This window comes from Narcine bancroftii, chromosome 7 (genome assembly GCF_036971445.1).
Source record: "Narcine bancroftii isolate sNarBan1 chromosome 7, sNarBan1.hap1, whole genome shotgun sequence".
Lineage (NCBI taxonomy): Eukaryota > Metazoa > Chordata > Chondrichthyes > Torpediniformes > Narcinidae > Narcine > Narcine bancroftii.
This window is the reverse complement of record NC_091475.1, coordinates 82,724,444-82,744,589: the sequence shown is the minus strand read 5'-3', so window position 1 is coordinate 82,744,589 and position 20,146 is coordinate 82,724,444.

The following is a 20,146-nucleotide window of genomic DNA, read 5'->3' as shown; positions in this document are numbered from 1 at the left end:
TTCTACTCTTCCCCAAGAGCCACAAACCCAATTGTTCAAGTCAACCCATTGTTTCGGTTGCTCCTACCGCACCCTACCAATGTCATCTTCCCTCAACTCCATTTGTTCTCCACCCCCCCCCCCCCACCCCCATCTCATTCCTCCCTACTGCAATACTTCACATGCTCTCCATCACTTTAACAACTTCCAGTTCCCTGGACATGACTGCCTCATTTTAACTGTGGACTTCCAATCTCTGTGCACCTCCATTCCCCCATACTGAAGGCCTCAAAGCCCTTTATTTCTTTCTCAATAACAGACCCAAACAGCCTCCCTGCACCACCACTCTCCTGTGCCTGGCAGAACTTGTTCTTACCTCAATAACTTCTTTGGCTCATCCCACTTTCTGCAAAGGGGTAGCCTTGGGTATCAGATGGGTCCCAACTATGCCTGTCTTTATGTTGGCTATGTAGAGCAATCCGAGGCAAGACTCATCAACCCTTTCTCTGCAACATCGACGACTACATGGATGCTGCACCCTGCACATGAGGAACTCATCAACTTTATCCATTTTGCTTCCAACTTTCACCATAACCTCAAATTCCCTTTGTCCATCTTTGGCAATCCTCTCCTCTTTCTTGATCTCTCTGTCTCCATCTTGAGAAACAAACTCTCTACAGATATTTTCTACAAACCTATTGTTGCGAGCCCATAGGACCCCAGAACCCAGCAGCAATAGATATTCACCACGGCAAATGGTTACTTAAACAAAAGTTGTTTTTAATTATCTTTAAACAGAATCAAACTTTAACTTATTGTTATTAACTTAACTAACCCAACTTAACCCCCTTCTAATTCTAGTGCACATGTATGTAATGTGTGTGTAAATTTAAGAAAAGTTCTTTGGTCCACAGTTCTCATTCTTCCAAGTTCACTGGTTGCAGGCAATTTTTATACTGTGCACAGAATTTAACATATATAAAGTTCACCAGGCTTTGGTGCTCGCAAGGTAAATGTTTACCGCTCAGGAAGGTTCTTTGTAGGTTTGCAAAGAGAGAGATGATTGAGGCTACCACAGTGTTCCTTTCTGTTTTTCTTATTCCAATAGAAACATCAGACAGATAGCACTTCCAGCCATCCACCACTCTGGAGCTTCTGTTTCAGTTCCAACAAGTTTCTCCTGGCTTGTTATAGCCTTCTGTGTCACACACAGTCAAAGATTCCCTTCTGTCTCTCTCTCTCTCTCTCTCTCTGAGATTCAAACTGCCAGCAGTATGTCCTCTCTCTCGCTTGCAAACCCCCTGGCCTTCTCCAGCAAATAACTCTTTTGGTCCATCTGTTGTTTTAGGTAAACAATAACCTCTCAAAGACCTCTGAGTGAGCACTTTGCAGAGAGGTCAAAAGCCTTGTAAAAAGGTCCAAAACAGACAACCTGGCTCTGGTTGTTCTTCCAAGACAATAGTCCATACATTTCATGACATCATTTCAGTTGGCACCTACTTGTGAAATGTGCATAGTCATGTTTTAAAGTGTGTGTATGTAATCTTCTCTAATTTTATCAATTTATCTCCCAAAAACATTCCCAAATATTCCATTACACTATCAACTCCCTCAGTTACCGTGACACTTCTCTTTACACCCTATTCTCTGTCAGGATTAAATTCCTTTCAAATCTTCCGTTACAGGAAGAGGTCTTCCATTCCAGAACATTTGAAATGTCCTCCTTCAAATAACGTAGAGTACCAGCTGTGTCACAGTGTGAAATGAAGAATGAGAAAATGATGAGACGGATTAGAGTGGAAATTCAGCAAAAGTCATTCACTCAGTCACCTGCAGCTTATTAAAACCCTGTGCATTCCAAATGACATCATCGCAATGTGACATCATGATTTCACTCGGAACTTCCTGAGCCGGTTTTATTAAGCCTCCAGTGACCCATGACAAGCCCTGCCCTCCTCCCCCCCTTCCCCCCCCCCCACAGAACTGGCGATAGGAGGCTAAACCTCTGGTGCTATTACTGTCCACCACACTTAGATGGGTCATCTGCAACTTTGCATCGGGGGGTCATGGCAAGGGCAAATCAAGGTCGAGATGAGCGGGCTTTAATCGGTCAGTTGTAAATGTCTCTGGATGCCCGATTGCGCAGACACAAGTTGTACAATTGCTTCGTAGGACTCTGAAGGGTCCTTCATAAGGCCTCTGTAAGGGTGGCCCGTGTGCACCTCTACACACAAACACACAGTCCTGGAGTTCCTTTGGGATGAAGGGTGTCATTGTTCTGTGCCTTGACGTGGGAACTGGAGCCAATTTCCCAAGTCAGTCCTGCAGTCTGCCCAAAACTTCAGTCAGTGGCATCTCCTGTCCGTATGCTGCAGGTACAACCTCCCCAGGTACAATGAGCAGGGCTCCATAAGCCAACTCTGCCAGTGAGGAGTTGAGATCCTCCTTGGGTGCAGATCTTATTCCCAGGAGGATCCAGGGCAGCTCGTTCACACAATCAGGTCCCTGGAGTTGAGCCATCAGTGCAGCCTTCATGTGCCTATGGAACTGCTTCACCAGGCCATTCGACTGCAGGTGGTAGGCTGTCATGTGGTGGACCTGCATTCCCAGCAGTTGTGACAAAGCATCTCAGAGTGTGGAGGTAAACTGTGGGCCTCTGTCGGAGGTGATGTGTGGGGGTAGGCTGAACTGAGACACCCAGGCAGAAATAAAACCTCTGGCGCTTAAATCGGTCGATAAGTCCGCCATAGGAACTGCCTCCAGCCACCTGGTGAATCTGTCGATGACCGTTAACAAGTATCTAGACAGTCATGACACTGGAAGCAGGCTGACAATGTTGACATGCGCATGGTAGAGCAGGACCCATCACACCTTGGTCCCAACCTTGTTCCTGGGACAGGAGATACAAGAGCTTGAAAAAATGCACCTCCAGATTTCCTTCCTGCTTTTATAGACTATTAATGAACTTCTTAATGAACACTTTTCACTGTTGTAACAAAACCTTTTCTCTCTAACACCTTAAAATTTGCACACATTAGAAGTCCTAAAATCCGGACCGCTCAGATTTTCAGAATTCTTGGGCAGTACTTTTAAAGTTCAAATTTAAGGAGGAGTGAAGAAGAGATAAACAGCCATTCACCCTTAATATTGACAGTAAAGTTAGAGGACATCCCTCCAAGAATGTATAGATGGAGATTAAACCCCATGTTACTTAAAAGGCAGGATTTTAGAGAATTTATTGAAAAACAAATAAAAATGTATTTTGAAATAAATACGGAATCAGTGGAAGATAAGTTTATACTATGGGATGCAATGAAAGCATTCATTAGAGGGCAAATAATAAGTTATGTAACCAAGATGAAGAAGGACTATAATCAGGAAACAGAGCAGTTGGAAAGGGAAATAGTAAATATAGAAAAAGAATTAGCAATGAAGGAAGACACAACTAAAAGAAGAGAATTGGCGGATAAAAAAATAAAATATGAAACACTACAAACATATAAGGTGGAGAAGAATATAATGAAGACAAAACAGAAATATTATGAACTAGGTGAAAAAACGCACAAAATCCTAGCATGGCAGCTTAAGACAGGACAAGCTAAGAAAATGGTATTGGCATCAAGGAAAAAAGACAAACAAATTACATATAATCCAAAAGAAATTAAAGAAAACTTTAGAGAATTCTATGAACAATTATACCGAACTGAAAACGAAGGGAAAGAAGGGAAAATAGATGAATTTCTGACTAAAATTGAACTACCAAAACTACAAATAGAGGAACAAAATAAATTAACAGAGCCATTTGTAATAGTAGAAATACAAGAGATAATAAAAAAATTACCAAATAATAAGAAACCAGGAGAGGATGGATTCCCAATAGAATTCTACAAAACATTTAAAGACTTATTAATTCCGCCCCTCCTGGAAGTAATCAACCAGATTGATAAAACACAAAGCTTACCAGATTCATGTAAAACAGCAATAATTACAGTAATACTAAAGCAAGGGAAAGATCCACTCTCACCAGCGTCATATAGACCAATATCTTTACTTAACACAGATTATAAGATAATAGCTAAACTATTAGCAAACAGATTAGCAGAGTATGTACCGAAAATGGTAAATTTAGACCAAACTGGATTTATCAAAAAAAGACGAACAACAGACAATATTTGTAAATTTATTAACTTAATTCATGCAGTAGAAGGGAATAAAGCACCTACAGTAGCAGTTGCTTTAGACGCAGAGAAGGCCTTTGACAGAGTAGAATGGAATTATTTGTTCAAAGTATTGCAAAAATTCAGTTTACCGGAGAAGTATATTAATTGGATTAAAGCATTATATAAGGGACCGTTAGCGAAAGTGACAGTAAATGGACATGTATCAAAGCAATTTAACTTAAGCAGGTCAACATGGCAGGGATGCCCACTATCACCTTTATTGTTTGCGTTAGCTATAGAACCACTAGCAGAATTGATAAGAACAGAAAATAATATAAAAGGAATAAAAATAAAAGACAAGGAATATAAAATCAGTTTATTTGCGGATGATGTTATAGTGTACTTAACAGAACCAGAACTATCAATAAAAGAATTATATAAGAAATTGAAGGAATATGGAGAAGTGTCGGGTTACAAGATAAACGTAAATAAAAGTGAAGCAATGCCTATGAATAATGCGGATTTCTCAAAATTCAAGAAGGAATCACCATTTAGATGGCAAATGCAAGCAATAAGATACCTAGGTGTACAAATAAACAAAAATCTCGGCCAACTATATAAACTCAATTATTATCCACTAATGAAAAAATTACAGGACGATTTAGAGCATTGGAAAGATTTACCACTAACACTAATAGGAAGGATAAACTGTATTAAAATGAACATTTTTCCAAGGATATTATACTTATTTCAGGCATTGCCAATACAACTGATAGAGAAATTCTTCAAGGAGTTAAAGAAAATAATAAGGAAATTTTTATGGAGAGGGGGGAAACCGAGGATAGCACTAGATAAATTAACAGAATGGTATAAACAAGGAGGCTTACAACTGCCAAACTTTAAAAATTATTATAGAGCCGCACAATTAAGATACCTATCAGATTTTTATCAAACAAGGGAAAAGCCAGATTGGACGAGATTAGAATTAGATAAAATAGGGGAAAAGATACCTGAACACATATTATATAAATGGGATGAAAAATTGGTACAACATAGAAGTTCTCCAGTATTACATCATCTCCTCAATATTTGGAAGAAGATTCATGTAGAAAGAAATAAAACAAATTATCAATTACCAAAACTAATATTGACGCAAAACAAGTTACTCCCTTTTACAATAGATAACCTTTCCTTTAGAGAATGGGAAAAAAAAGGGATTAAAAGAATTGAAAATTGTTTTTCAGGAAATAGATTCTTATCCTTTGAACAAATGAAAGATAAGTACAATATAACTCAAGATACAGCGCTGGCATATTACCAATTGAGATCCTACTTGAAGGATAAATTAGGAAGCAGTTTGAGTTTGCCAGAGGGAAGTAACCTTGAATATGTGATTACAGATACAATGATAATCAAAAGATTTATAACAAATATGTATATTAAACTGCAAGAAAAGGAGAATGAGGAAACAAATGGTAAAACTAAACAAAAATGGGAACAAGATTTAAATATAAAGATAAAAAAGGAAACATGGGAGAAGTTATGCTCCAGAACGATGAGAAATACAATAAATACGAGGTTACGTATGATACAATATAACTGGATACACAGGCTATACATTACACCTCAAAAGTTAAATAAATGGGACCCAACAGTATCTGATAGATGTTTTCGATGTAAAAAAAGAAATGGGAACAACAATTCATGCAATCTGGACATGTGAGAAAGTAGAAAAATGTTGGGAAGATCTAAATCAGATATTAAATAAAATAACAGAAAACAATATAACAAAGAATCCAGAGATCTTCCTCCTAAGTAACATAAAAAACAAAGAATTTGGAATTGATTTGGAGGATGCACAAAAAAGATTTGTTAAGATAGCTCTAGCCGTAGCAAAAAAATGTATTATGTCAGCCTGGAAATTGGAAGATAATTTGAAAATACAACAATGGTATATAGAAATGAATAAATGTATTCCATTAGAAAAAATAACATATAGTTTAAGAAATAATATTGAAATATTCGAACAAATATGGGAGCCTTACATTAAATACAGTAGCGAAAACCTACCGGGGGCAATCATTACCTAAGTTAACGGAAGGAAAAGGAAATGAAAAGAATGGACTCAGTAGAATTTCTGGTGTATTTTTATTGAATGACAACATTGTCTGACTGGTTTAATGTATCCTAGATTTTATACCTTAAATGGACGGGAGGGGGGAGGTATGGAGGGTGGGATGGGAGGGGGGGGGGGGAGAAAATGGCACTGTATATGTGTGAAAAGGAAAAAGTGTGTACCATGGTTAATGTGATTTATGGTGTGAAAAATAAAAAAAAATTTTAAAAAAGAAGAGATAAGCAGGTAAATTTTGATAGTTCATTCATTAACAAGTACACCATGATTCATTTATCAAAACAAGTAACAAAAAATAGTCAACATGACAAAAATGTAAACAAAATTTTTCACTGCAAAAAAAGTGTGTAAAGCTTGAAATTATGTTTATAAATTTTCATTGTCAAAGAAAAATACAGTATACAACAAAATTTCTGTACCTGTATTAAGCACCATCACTTGTGGCCACTGTGCACCTGTGGCCTTACACATGCATGCACACACACATGAACCCGCTAAATTTTAAAAGTTAGAGGTTTTCAAAAATCACAGATTCTTGGGAAGTCCGGATCTCTGGCATCTGGATTTTTCAACCTACTGCACTAAGCAATGTCATTGGTATGCGCCAGAGCACCCTCTGCTGCCCGGCATCCCAAGTGCCAGCACCATGCACAAGTGTGGTGGATAAAGAATCAACGGGTCACACTGCACCTTTTGGAGGTAAAGGGAACCAAAATTTTGGGCCTGAGCTCTGTCAAAGAATGAGGAAAAGGTAGGCAGACTCCTGAATGAAAAGGTGGTGGGGGAAGGGGGTTGTAGGAGGACAGGAGGGAGGAGCACAGACTAACAGGAACTGGATACTGGAGGAAGTCAGAAGAGAAAAATGCTGAGAAGTGGTAGGGGGAATGGTACGCTCTCTGATATGATGTGGGGAGCAGGAGGAAAGGAGACACAGGGATAGGGAAAGACTAAGGGGATAGGTTTAATGGAAACTGGGGAATTCAATGTTAATGCTACATGGTTGGGGAATGTCTAGATGTTGTTCTTCCAATTTGCAGGTAGCATTGGTTTGGTAGTGCATGAGGCTATAGATAGGAACATTAGTATGGGAATAGCATGTGGAATTAAATTGGTTGGCCCCTGGGAGTTGTCCCCAATTATTGCAGTGGACAGAGTGAAGGTGCTCAATGAACATTTGCATCCAGTCTCTCCAATGTAGAAAAGGCCACAATGGGGGCACTGCATGCTTTAGATGACCTCTGCAGATAGACAAGTGAAGTGCTACTTCACTTTCAAGGACTCTTTGGGGCCAGGAATGGTGGTGAGGGAGGTGGTGTGGGCACAAATGCAGCTTTTCTTGTGGTCACAGAGATAGGTAATGAGGGGGTGATTAGAGGGAACGTATGAGTGAATGATGGAGCAATGAAGGGAGCAATCCTAGTGGAAAGCAAAGAGGAGAGGGGAGAAGATGTGTCTATTGGTGGGATCACATTGTAGGTGGTGGAAATTGCAGAGGTTGGATGCTCCATGTCATCCTGAGTTTCACTGTGTCCCCGTTGTTGCAAAGAATGGATCTGGCCCTGTTACCATGCAATGTCACAGTCAGCTGGACTTTACCACATCATGGAAAAGTTTTCCCACACAAACACTTTTGATCACAAAATGTCCTACAGACACTGAGGGCTTGATGGGCACAGTGGGGTGGTTCCCTGAGCAGACCGTTCAGGTCATCTAGTAGAATGCCTCATCGCTAGTTGTCAAAAAGAAGCACCAGGACTTGGCCTAGATGGTGGTGAGAAGATCCCTCCCAGTCAGATCCTTCCTAAATAATCAGAGCATCAGCCACAACACATGTTGTGGAGAAAAGGAAGTCGCCCACCTCTTTGCAGAATACAGATTCTCTCAGAGTGTGTGGAGAAGGATACAAGGGTCCTTGACGTTGTGAGAAACAGAAGTACCTTCACAGAAATTGCTCGAGACAAAAATTGAGAACAAAGAACATTTATTATACAACAATGCAAAGTTGGGTGCTTCCCCTCACCCTGGGAATACACACACACACTGGGGCTCGCCCAACTTTTATACAGTTTATTTCAGTATAGAAGTACCCTCCCCCTTACATTCTTCTGCCTCCTGGATGAGTTTGGCATTAGGCAATCCTGTCTGTCTACGTGCTGTTTCTGTGAACTTGGAGGACCAGGGGGTATCCTGTCTGTGTCCCATCATGTCATTGTCCTTATTCACACCTTCCCAACCCTCAGGGCTTACTAACTCTTATATGCAGAACTTGCTAATTCTGTCTAAGGCTAGAAGACCCTTATCTTATTCAGACTAACTTTACTTCCTACATTCTATTATCTACCCTTATCCTATTCATACTGGCTTTATTCATTACACATATATCCATACTAGCTTTCTCTCATATTTTCATATTAGTTTTACTCATCTCTCACAACGTGGTTCATCCCCAGCAGCAGCATGTCAGATTACTCTGATTTATGGGCTGTTCATGGGGACACACAAAGAGTCAGACACGCAGAACTGCTGAAAAACCATCAACTCAGTGAAAGATACAATTTGGTCTGCCCACCACCTATTGGTCTTTCAGCACACGGAAATGTGGATGTCCTGGTAAACTTGTACCTCTCACTTTGTTCATTTTAGATTGGTCACAGTGTTTGAGCTACCGAAAGAAAACAGAGACACACGCCGAGAGCACTTCAGTTTATACAAATCTTTATTACTAAATCTAAAGCTGATTTCAATCTAAAATATGCAAGCCCTTCCCAATTATACTTATCAACACCTGGACTGGTCCCAACTGCTGAAGTGAGGCAACGACCGCACACTTGTAGTAGGTTGTCGGGGTGCCGGTAACAGCTTCTCCACCTCCCCCGACCGGGATGTTGGTTGAACTCTAGAAGTTCTTCTTCTTGCTGAGACACGTTTCCACCCCTCAAAGAGTCTGAAACTTCAGCAGCGGGACCATGGCTTATATTACCCAAAAATTGTTTACTCAGAGCCCATCACCCTGAATAAATGGTTTACAAGGTCTTCTAACAGTCTGCGACCAACAAAAGACAACTGCATCTCTGGGCCTCGGTGTAAATTAGATTATGTCTGCTGATTCATATGCATCTCTGGGCCCCATGGTGGAATTTAGATTATGCATACATTATTCTCAAAGTAGGTTACTGATACTCAGCCTTGCATAAGCAAAAGCATGGTCTAAATTCTCCATTACAGGGAATGCTGACGACTTGCACATTCCAGGCTCCAGGAGTACATGCTGAGGAATGTACTGAGACTAACATAAGGGCACTGTGGGGAAGGACCACAGTCTAGAGTCCTCCCATTATTGGGCATTGAGGGGCTGAGACTGAGAGGCAACCCCTCAAACAACAGAGGAGGGAAGAACGACAAGATGCCACAGTGATGGTAATGGTGAAGATAGAAATTAATGTAACAATCTTCAGTGATGGAAATGTATGGATATGAAATGAAGGGTGGGAAGAGAATCTGAACAGTTTTCCTTTTGTAAATAACAACATGAATAAAGTCAATTTTTGCTTAAAATAATTTCCACACTCTGCCCTGTTACATTGTCATCGGGATTGTTAGGTGAATGAAAATATTGGCAAGGACAAAATGCAAAAGCACAGCTTGCAAGCAGGGGATTCAGGAAACACTCAGCAGATCGGACAACACCAGTGTAAAGAGAGGGAGTCAAATTTGGGGTCAAAGACCCTTTGACAAAATGAAGAAAGAAAACTTAACTGCAAACACTGGAATCTGAAGCCAAAGACAATCTGCAGGAGGAATTCAGCGGATCGAGCAACATCTGTGGGAGAAAAAGAACAGTCAATGTGTTGGGTCGGAACCCTTTATCAAGACTGGGGATTCAGGTATAGGTCTGTGGAATTGATGACCCAAAGTCATTCAGTTTGGAAACAGGCCCAAATTGCCCATGCCAACCAAAATGTATAACCCACATTTGTCCCACCTCTCTGTGTCAAGTCAAGTTTATGGTCTTCTGATTGTAAAAGTACAGCCCGGCAAAACAGCATTCTCCGGTCCTTGGTGTAAAACATGCAGTCACACCACCAGACATAGCACACATACAGACACATACATATGCAATGAATATGCAGGACAAGTATTTTGTCTATTAAATATTGTTTACTATGGTTAGAGTGAGCAATTCCTTTGGTCATTCAGCTTTCCCACTGCCCTTGGGAAGAAATTGTTACTCAGCCTGGTGGTGGTGGCTCTGATACCCCTGTATCTCTTCCCTGACAGGAGCAGCTGAAAGATACTGTGTGCAGGGTGGAAGGGATCCTCAATGATTTTGCTCACCCTCTTCAGTTAATGATCCAGTAGTTCATGTCGATGGTGTGGGGGAGGGGGTTGGAGGGAGACTTCAATGATCCTCTCTGCCACACTTATGGTTCTGTGGATCCACTTCTATGCAGCAACCGTTCCACACTGCAGCCGGCCAGGACACTCTCGATAGAGCTCCTATAGAAGGTTGACATAATGGTGGCCGGTATCCTTACCCACTCCAGTCTTCTCAGGAAGTGCAGTTACTCTTGTACCTTCCTGAGAAGTGAGGAGATGTTGAGTGTTCACAATAGGTCACTAGTTAAGTGAACTCCAAGAAACTTGATGCTCTCCGTGTTCTCTATTATAGAGTTGTTGATGTGTAGCAGAGGGTGGTCACTCCTGGTCTCGTGAAGTCCACAAACATCTCCTTCATCTTGTCCATATTGAGAGTCAGGTTGTTAATCTCACACCATTTCATGAGATTTCCCACCTCTTCTTTGTAGTGCGATATTGTTGTTGCTGATGAGGCAACTACTGTTGTGTCATCCGCAAACTTGATGCCACTGTTGGCGTGCATCTGGCGATGCTGTCGTGGGTCAGTAGCATGAAAAGGAGCGGGCTGAGCAGACAGTCTTGAGGTGTGCCGGTGCTCAGCGCGATGATCCTGGACATTCTGTCACTGACCTGGACAAACTGTCAACTTTCCATTAGGAAGTTCAGGATCCAATTACAGAGAGGGTTGTTGAGTCCCAGCAAGGACAGCTTCTCCACCAGACTCTGGGAAATTATAGTATTAAATGCCGAGCTGAAGTCAATGAATTGCAGCCTGGTGTATGAGGCATCGTTCTCCAGGTGGGCCAGGATGGAGTGAAGGGACAAGGCTATAGTATTCTTCGATAGATGAATTGAAATGGTCCAGTATCTCCAGGAGGTGCGCTTTGATACATTCCATCACCAAATGCTCAAAACATTTCATAATGGTGGAGGTCAGTGCCATAGGGCAGTAGACTTTGGGGCCTGTTATTGTTGCCCTCTGGGTACCAGGAATGTGGTGGCTGTCTTGAACTCTGCGGGAATGATTGCATCCTGGCAGTGACATGTTTAAGATGTCCATGAAAACCTCCTTCAATTGGTCTGCGCAATCCTTCAGTACCCAGCCAGATATGTTGTCTGATCCCGCCACCTTGTATGGGTTCACCTTAGATGGATTTCTCCTCACCTCAGCCACAGCTATGCAGGGAGCCATTCGTCAAGGGGACATGGAGCTTTTTTTTGGTGAAACCTGTTCTTTGTTTGGCCCATATCCCTCTAAACCCATCCTATCCATGTATTCATCCATTTTTTTCTTAAACCTTGCAATACTACCTACCTCAGCTTCCTCCTCCAGCAGGCCATTCAAACACCCACCAACCTCTGTGTAAAAAAAGCCCCTCAGGTTCCTATTAAATCTCCCCTCACCTTAAACCCATGTTCTCTGGTTACCAATTCCCTCCTCTGGGTTCCATGTGTCCACCCGATCTATTCCTCTCATAATTTTATGCACATCTTTAAGATCACCCATCATCCTCTTGCACACCAAAGAATAAAGCCCTAGCCTGCTCAACCTCCCCTATATATCTCAGGGCCTTGATTCTAGTCAATATCAGAGTAAATCTTCTCTGTACTCCCTCCAGCTTGACGACATTCTTCTTATAGCACAATGACCAAATCTCAACACAATGCTCCAAATGGGGGCTCACCAATATCTTATACAACTGCAATGTGACCTCCCAACTTTTGTACTCACTACTCTGACAGATGAAGGCCAATGTGCCATAAACCTTCTTGAGCACCTTATCTACCTGTGACTCCACTTTCAAGGTACTCTGTGCCTCTGCACCTAGATCCTTCTGCTCAACAACACTCATTCACTAACCCCATTAGATCTCCCAGCACCTCACATTTTGTTATATTAAATCCCATTACCAATTAACTGCCCAACCACTGTAATCTTAAACAAGCATCTTCACAATCTACAATACCAGATACTTTAGAGTCAACCAGGATCAGTGCCAAGCACCCCATCCCCCATGATCGCGGCCATTCCTAGCCGTCAGACCTGCCCTACTCCCTCCCACATCAGTAGCATCTAGGTTGACGCATGCTAGCAACTCTCCACTCATCCTGGTCATGTCACTAGCGTGCGTCAAGCATCAGTAGCATCTAGTGATGCTTGATGCAATAAAAAGAACGCCCTCGTCTCCCATGTCGGAGGGATGGCTTCAATAACAGGTAAGTCCCTGCTAGCATTCCCCCCCTCCTCCCCTCTGATTGAGGCCCCATCTCACTCTCTCATGCCCCCCTCTAACATACATTCTGGCGCCGATCCTGGTATCATCCGCAATCTTGCTGATCATGCCAGGTCTTTGGTTAAAAAGTAATTTAATGGCTGTAAAGCATTAAGGATTTCTGGGTTGAGGAAGACAGTAATGAATATTCTGTTCCGTGATTCCTCAGTTGACTCTTCTAGGTTCCAAACATCCCTCATACCCAATCACCTGGTTTATGTCTCTCAGTGAAACACATCTGCAAATGCTGACATTATAGTAAAAGCACAAAAATGCTGGAGAAGCTCAGCAGGTCACATAGCGTTGGTATGAGGTAAAGATGGATGACCAAAGTTTCGGGCCTGAGCCCTTCTTCAAGGTATGAGGCAGGTGTCTGAATAAAAAGGCTGGGGGAGGAGGGAAGACAGGACAGGGGAGGAACACAGGCCAACAGATGAAAGCCCAGAGTTGGATAGGAGTACAGGAGAGGAAAGGGGAGAATTAATTGAGGGAGGGTGGTTGCTCTGTGAATGCAAAGCTGGAAGGAAGGAAACATAGGGATAGGGGAAGGAGAGAGACAGAGGGCAGGGGGAGATGGTGGGGCTTGGGGGAAATGGCTAATGGAAACTAGAGAACTCAATGTTAATGTCATCAGTGGGAGGATGCCCAGATGAAATATGAGGTCATGCCTCTAATTTGCAGATTGTCTCAGTCTGGCAGTGCATAAGACCATGGAGAGATACATCAGCAAGGAATGGGCTGGGGAATTGAAATGGGTTGCCACTAGAAGAACCACATTATTGCAGCGGACAGAGCAGAGATGGTCAACGAAGCTATCTCTCAGTCTGCGTCCGGTCTCTCCGATGTAGAGGAGACCACAAAGGGAGCATTGGATACATGTCAATGATCCCTCCTAATTCACAAGTGAAATACTGCTTCACTTAGAAGGACTGTTTGGAGCCTCGAATGGCAGTGAAGGAGGAGGCGCAAGCACAAGTGCACCACTTCTTGCAGTCACAGGAGTAGGTGCCAAGGGGGAAGGGATGTGGACAAGGGAGTCACGGAGCAGTCCTTGCAGAAAGTGGAGAGGGGAGGAGAGGACAAAGAACGCTTGGTGGTGGGACCACATAGTAGGTGCAGAAATGGTGGGATGTGGAGGCTGGTGGGACAGCAGGTGAGGACAAGGGAAATCTTTTCCTTGTTAAGTATGAGGCTAGAGGCCAGGAAAAAGGAATCTCAGGGTTGTATGTGATGTTATGTATGTACTCTGACAATAATCCTGAAATCTGAAATCTAGGGCTGATGCACGGTTAGTAGAGGATATGGGGGTGATGGCCAAATTATTGGGCCTTTTGAAGAAGGACATCTCAATCATTTTGCATGGAAGACGTCATCCTAGGAGCAGGTGAGATGGAAACGGAGGAATTGTGAGTAAGGAATTGAATCCTTACAGGGGACAGGGTGTGAAGGAGTGGTCGAGGTAGCTGTGGGAATTGATGGGTTTATAGAAAATGTCTGTCAAGGGTTTGCCTCTCAGGATGGAGACAGAGAGATCGGGAAAAGAGAGATTGTTGCTTGAACTAGACCAGACCGGTGTGGAAATTGGCAGCAGAGTGATAAAGTTGACGAGCTCATCATGGGTGCATGAGGCAGTACCAAAGTGGTGAGAGTTGAGGGGTCTTTCTGCATATGGGATGCAGCATGAATTGCTCCACATAGCCAACAAAAAGGCAAGCACAGCTGGGGCCAATGTGGGTACCTATGGCTACCCCTTTGACTTCAGTCTTCATCATTTGCAGATTTCCTTTTCTTTTGAAACCACCATCCCAAATTACTTTTTCATATTTGCTCTGGTTCAGTTTGATCCCAGAAATGAGAGGTATTGACAGGGTGAACAGCCAGAGCCTGTTTCCCAGGGCAAGAATAGCAAACGCCAGAAGAAAGTTTCGGGGAGATACCAGGAGTAAGTTTTTTTAATGCGGCGAATTGTGGGTGCCTGGAATGCCTTGCCGTGTGTGGTAAGGGAGGCTGGAACATTAGGAGCATTTTTAGAGACTGTTAAACAGGCACGTGGATGGAATAGAATAGAGGGTTATGGGATAGGAAAGGTTTAGTACTTTTTTTAAAGGAATATATGGATCGGCACAACATCGAGGGCAGAAGTCCCTGTACCCTGCTGTAGTGTTCTATTTTAATGTACGAGGATATCTCTGGACCAGTAGTCACTGAAGTTTAGAAGGATGAGGTCAGATCTCATCGAAATACTGTATTGAAAGGCCCACATAGAATGGATGTGGAGAGCATGTTTCCAGTCATTGGAGAGTCTAGGTTGAGACTCAGAGTAAAAAGCTCAGAGTAAAAAGACCATCCCTTTACAATAGGGATGTGGAGAAATGTCTTCAGCCAGAGGGTGGTAAATCTGTGGAATTTTTGTCCAGTCGGCTGTGGAGGCCAAGTCATTGGGTAGATTAAAAGCGGGAGTTGGTCGGATTTCGACAAGTAAGGACATCAGCGGTTACAGGAGAAGACTGGAGAATGGGGTCAAGAGGAAGAATGCATCAGTCAACATTCGAATGGCAGAGCAGCGTTGATGGGCTGAATGGTCTAATTTTGCTCATCCCTAATAGCTTGGCAGCGATTGCAGGCCATTAAATCCTACAAGACGGAACCTTACATCATAAATGGCTCTGATGCTTCATGCCCTGATGAGCTGAACACTTTTTAAAAGAAGAATTCAATGATACCAATCAGAAACCCTCCAAAAGCTGGTGACCCTGTGATATCTGTCTCTGACCCCAATGTCAGAATATCTTTCAAGAGGGTGAATCCTTGCAAGACATCAGGCCCTCATACCATTCCCGGCAGGGTACTGAAAATCTGTGCCAACCAATTAGATGGAGTTTTCACACCATTTTCAACCTCTCATTTCTGCATTCAGAAGTTCCCATCTGTTTCAAAAATGCATCAATCATCCCGGTACCCAAGAAGAGTAGTGTGAGCATCTACTTCGAGAGGCTAGTTATGGCCAGAACTAACTCATACCTAAGTAAAGATCTGGACCCACTGCGATTTGCCTACCGCCACAATCGTTCCAGAGCAGCTGCAATCTCATTGGCTCTCCACTCAGCTCTGGATCACTTGGACAACACCAACATGTACATCAGGCTGCTTTTTGTAGATAACAGCTCAGCTTTCAACACTATAATCCCCTCAGTGCTGATCAGCAAATTTCAAAACCTGGGCCTCTGCACCTCCCTCTGCAACTGGATCCTAAACTTTCTCATCAAAAGACCAATATCTCCTCCTCACTGATAATCAAAACAGGCACAGCTCGAAGATGCGTGCTTAGCCCACTGCTTTACTCTCTCCAGATCCATTACTGTATGGTGAGGCTCAATTCAAATGCCATCTACAAATATGCCAATGACAGCACAGTGTTGGCAGAATCACATTTGGCAATGAGGAAGTGCATAAGAGTGAGATAGATCTGCAAGTTGAGTCATGTAACAACAACAACCTTTTGCTCACGTTAGCAAAACTAAAGAACTGATTGCAGACTTCAGGAGGGGGAAACCAGAAGAATAAAAACCAGTCCTCATCAAGGGCTCAGCAGTGGAGAGGATAAAGAATTTCAAATTCCAGGGGTGTCAACATCGCTGAAATCTATCCTGCAGCCTTCACATCAATGGAATCATAAAGAAGACTCGCCAGTGGCTATATTTCATGAGGAGTTTGAGGAGATTTGATGTCACCAAAGACTCTTGCAAATTACATGTAAAACATGGAGAACATTCTGACTGGTTCCATCAGTCTGGTATGGAGGTGCCAATGCACAGGTCAGGAAAAGCCTACAAAGGTTGTGAACTCAGTCAGTGCCATCATGGGCATTAGTCTTCACTCTATTAAAGACATCTACAAGAGGTGGTGTCTCAAAAAAGCAACCTCTCTCATCAAGGACCCTCCCCACCCAGGTCATGCCCTCTTCTCACTGCTACAATCAGGAAGGAGTTACAGGAGCCTCCAGTACAAAAACAGCTTCTTCCCCTCTGCCACCAGATATCTGAATGGACAATGAACCACTGACATTTCTTCACTTTTTTCTTTTCTTTTGCACTAATGTATTTATTGTTTAAATAGAGTATTTACAGAAATATATTTTATAGCAATTTTTGCGCCTGTAATGCACAATAATGCTGCCACAAAACAAGAAATGTTGTGACATGTTCATGGCAATAAACTTGATTCTAATTCTGGTTAACGAAGAGGACCTTGTTCTCTCAATGGGTCGGGCAGTGTCCAGAGAGAGACGAGGGCAGTCAACATTTTGGATCTGTTTGATGCACTGAAAAAAGGCAAAAATTGGGCCCAGATTAGAATAAATCCAGACTCAATGGATTATTGTCAGCAGAGACACAAAGATCAAAACAGTGCTCTCTGTAGCCCCTTTCACACCACCGATTCCGTGTGGGTTAACCGGCTAATTTAGCAGGTCCATTCCCAGTAATTGTGTGGTATGAAATGTCCCAGTCTGGCAGGACGAGTTCAATTCCTGCTAAATTGCACTGGCCGGGTTCACAACTCTCTGTATTCTTTTCCTTTCTTGTGCATTGGCACTTCCAGATTGGACAGTGATGGAACCAGGTCAGAATGTTCTCCATGGTATATTTGCAAGAGTCTTTGGTGACATATCAAATCTTGTCAAACTCCTCATGAAATATAGCCGCTGTCGAGTTTTCTTTATGATTGCATTGATATGAAGACACCAGGATAGATCTCCAGCAATGTTGATACCCTAGAATTTGAAGTTCTTTATTAATTCCTGTTAAATTGGTTGAGGCAACTGTCAGAGCCCAGCCGAGTTAACTCACTAATTGCCTTCAGGCAATGTGATAAGCGCAACCTGCTCTCACATTGTCACCGCTGGAGGCAGGACCCCCCCTCCCCCACCCTTAAAAAGTTGGGTTGCCGATTAACCAGGTAAATCACGGTACAGTGGGAAAGACTCTCGCGTGCAGCAGGCCCAGTAAGTTTACCCACTTCCTAGGAGGGTTAGCAGTGCAAAAGGGGCGATATGAGTTTTGCTGCTTAGATGCAAATATTAATTCTACCACAAGAGGGAGAAAGTCATCTTAATTTGTTTCCCTCATTACAAATATTAAAAAAGTTGCTCAAAAAGTGTTCAAAGCTGGATTAAGGGAGAGAGGTAGGGAAAGAGAGAAAGAGAGAAATAAAGTATGGAACCTGGAGCTGAACACACACTGTGCTGGAGAAACTCAGCAGGTGATGTAGCATCTACAGGAAGTAAATGATTTGGGCCTCAGCCTTTATTGAGAATTAAGAAAAAGCCTGCAGATGCCTGGGAGAAAGAAAGGAGCAGGAAGGAAGGGGGAGGAGCACAGGTTTGCAGATAAGAGGTTATGGGTGGATACAGGTGGGCGGGCTGAGAAGTGATGGGGGGAGTGGGAGCGTGGTGAGTGGAGGGAAGTTTAGGGGAGATGTCAAAGGTCAGGTTTTTTTTTTGCACAGAGAGTGGTGGATGCCTGGAATGCATTGCTGGAGGAGGTGGTTTTAGGTAAAATTGGGGCATTCAAAACCTCATGGATAGGCACATAGATGTAAGAAAAATGGAAGGGAGGGAAGGGTAAGATTGTTGTGGAGTAGAGCAGCACGATATTAAGGGTACAAGGGCCTGCGTGTAATGCGTGTCGAAAGAACCAAAGACTTGTTGATCCAAACCAAGGCTTTTGTTAACTAAAAGACTGGAGCATATCACAAGTAGGTTGACCAGTCCAGAATGACCTGGTCTGGCTAGGAGCAATCCTTTAAGGCCTGCCAGTAGCCGTGGCTACGCTCTCAGCCAATCACAGTCATCCTACACTACCATCTGTACATATGTACATTGGTGATAGAATCTGTACTATCATACTGAGATCTGTACTATCATATCAGGATGGAGGTGTTTGAGAAAAAAACAGTTGCCTGCCACTCATACCCATCAGAATTTAGAAGAATGAAAGGGCTCATCTTGAGACATTTAAAATTCTAATAGGATTCCCGATGTTGGAGAAGTCCAGATCAAGGGGTGACAGACTAAGGATTGGGGAAGCCATTTAGTTCTGAGATGAGGAAAAGTTCTTCACTCAGAGTTGTGAAGTGAGTAAATTATTCTAAGATATTTATTTATATTTTATATTATATCTTTATGTATATCTGTGATTATTATTTGCTGTGTAATGTTTGTATATATCTAGATTGCAGGTTTATTGTCAGAGAACATAGATGACAGCACATACAATCCTGAGATTCTTTTTCCAGTGGGCCAAGCAGAATTACCACTTAGTGCAAAAAAAAGTACACATTTAAACAAATAAAGAAATGTAAACAACCGATTGTGCAATACAGAGAAGAGGAAAAAACAAAGTGCACAAGAAAGAGTCCTTAAAGGAGTCCCTGATTGCGTTTGATGTTGACGAGTCCGATGGTGGAGGGGGAGCAGCTGTTCCTGAACCTGGTGGTGCGAGTCTTGTGGCCCCCGTGCCTCTTTCCTGATGGCAGCAGTGAGCAGAGAGCATGTGCTGGGTGGTGAAGATCCTTGATGATTGCTGCTGCTTTCCAATGGCTGCATTCTCTGAAGATGTTCTCAGTGGTGGGGAGGGATTTGCCTGTGATGTATCCATTATCTTTTGAAGGGCTTTATGTCCAGGGGAATTGGAATCCCCATACCAGACACCTGTTTCAAACCTGTACCACACCCAGCCAATGCACATTTTTAATACTCAGCCAAGTACTCCATCCGGACCAGATGCTTTCCTCAGATTCACTCTTCTGAAGGCAGCCTGCAAGTCATCCTCAGATACAGACAGGAGAGAATCATCTCTTTCTCTCTAACTTTTCTCTCCTCCTCCCCTTTCCAAATGGTTTCTCATTCTAACTGTCCCTCCACCTTCCACACCTTCTATCCTGTGCTCTCATGTCTGGATCCCTTCCCCCAGCTTCTTTCCCCCTTTGCCATTTCACCTATTCTAGCTTCAACCTGAAAAGGGGTCCTGACCCAAAATGCTGATTGACCATTTCTCCCCACAGATGCTGTCCAACCTGCTCAGCCCCTCCAGTAATGCTCAAGCTTCTGCTCCCTTTTCTGGATGACATCACCAGATAAACTCAAAATCAGTCCCAGTCTCCTTCTCTCAATATGAACCATTTAAACACTTCAAGCAAATTTCACTTCACTCTTGGTCCATTACACACAGTATTCCTGACCTGGG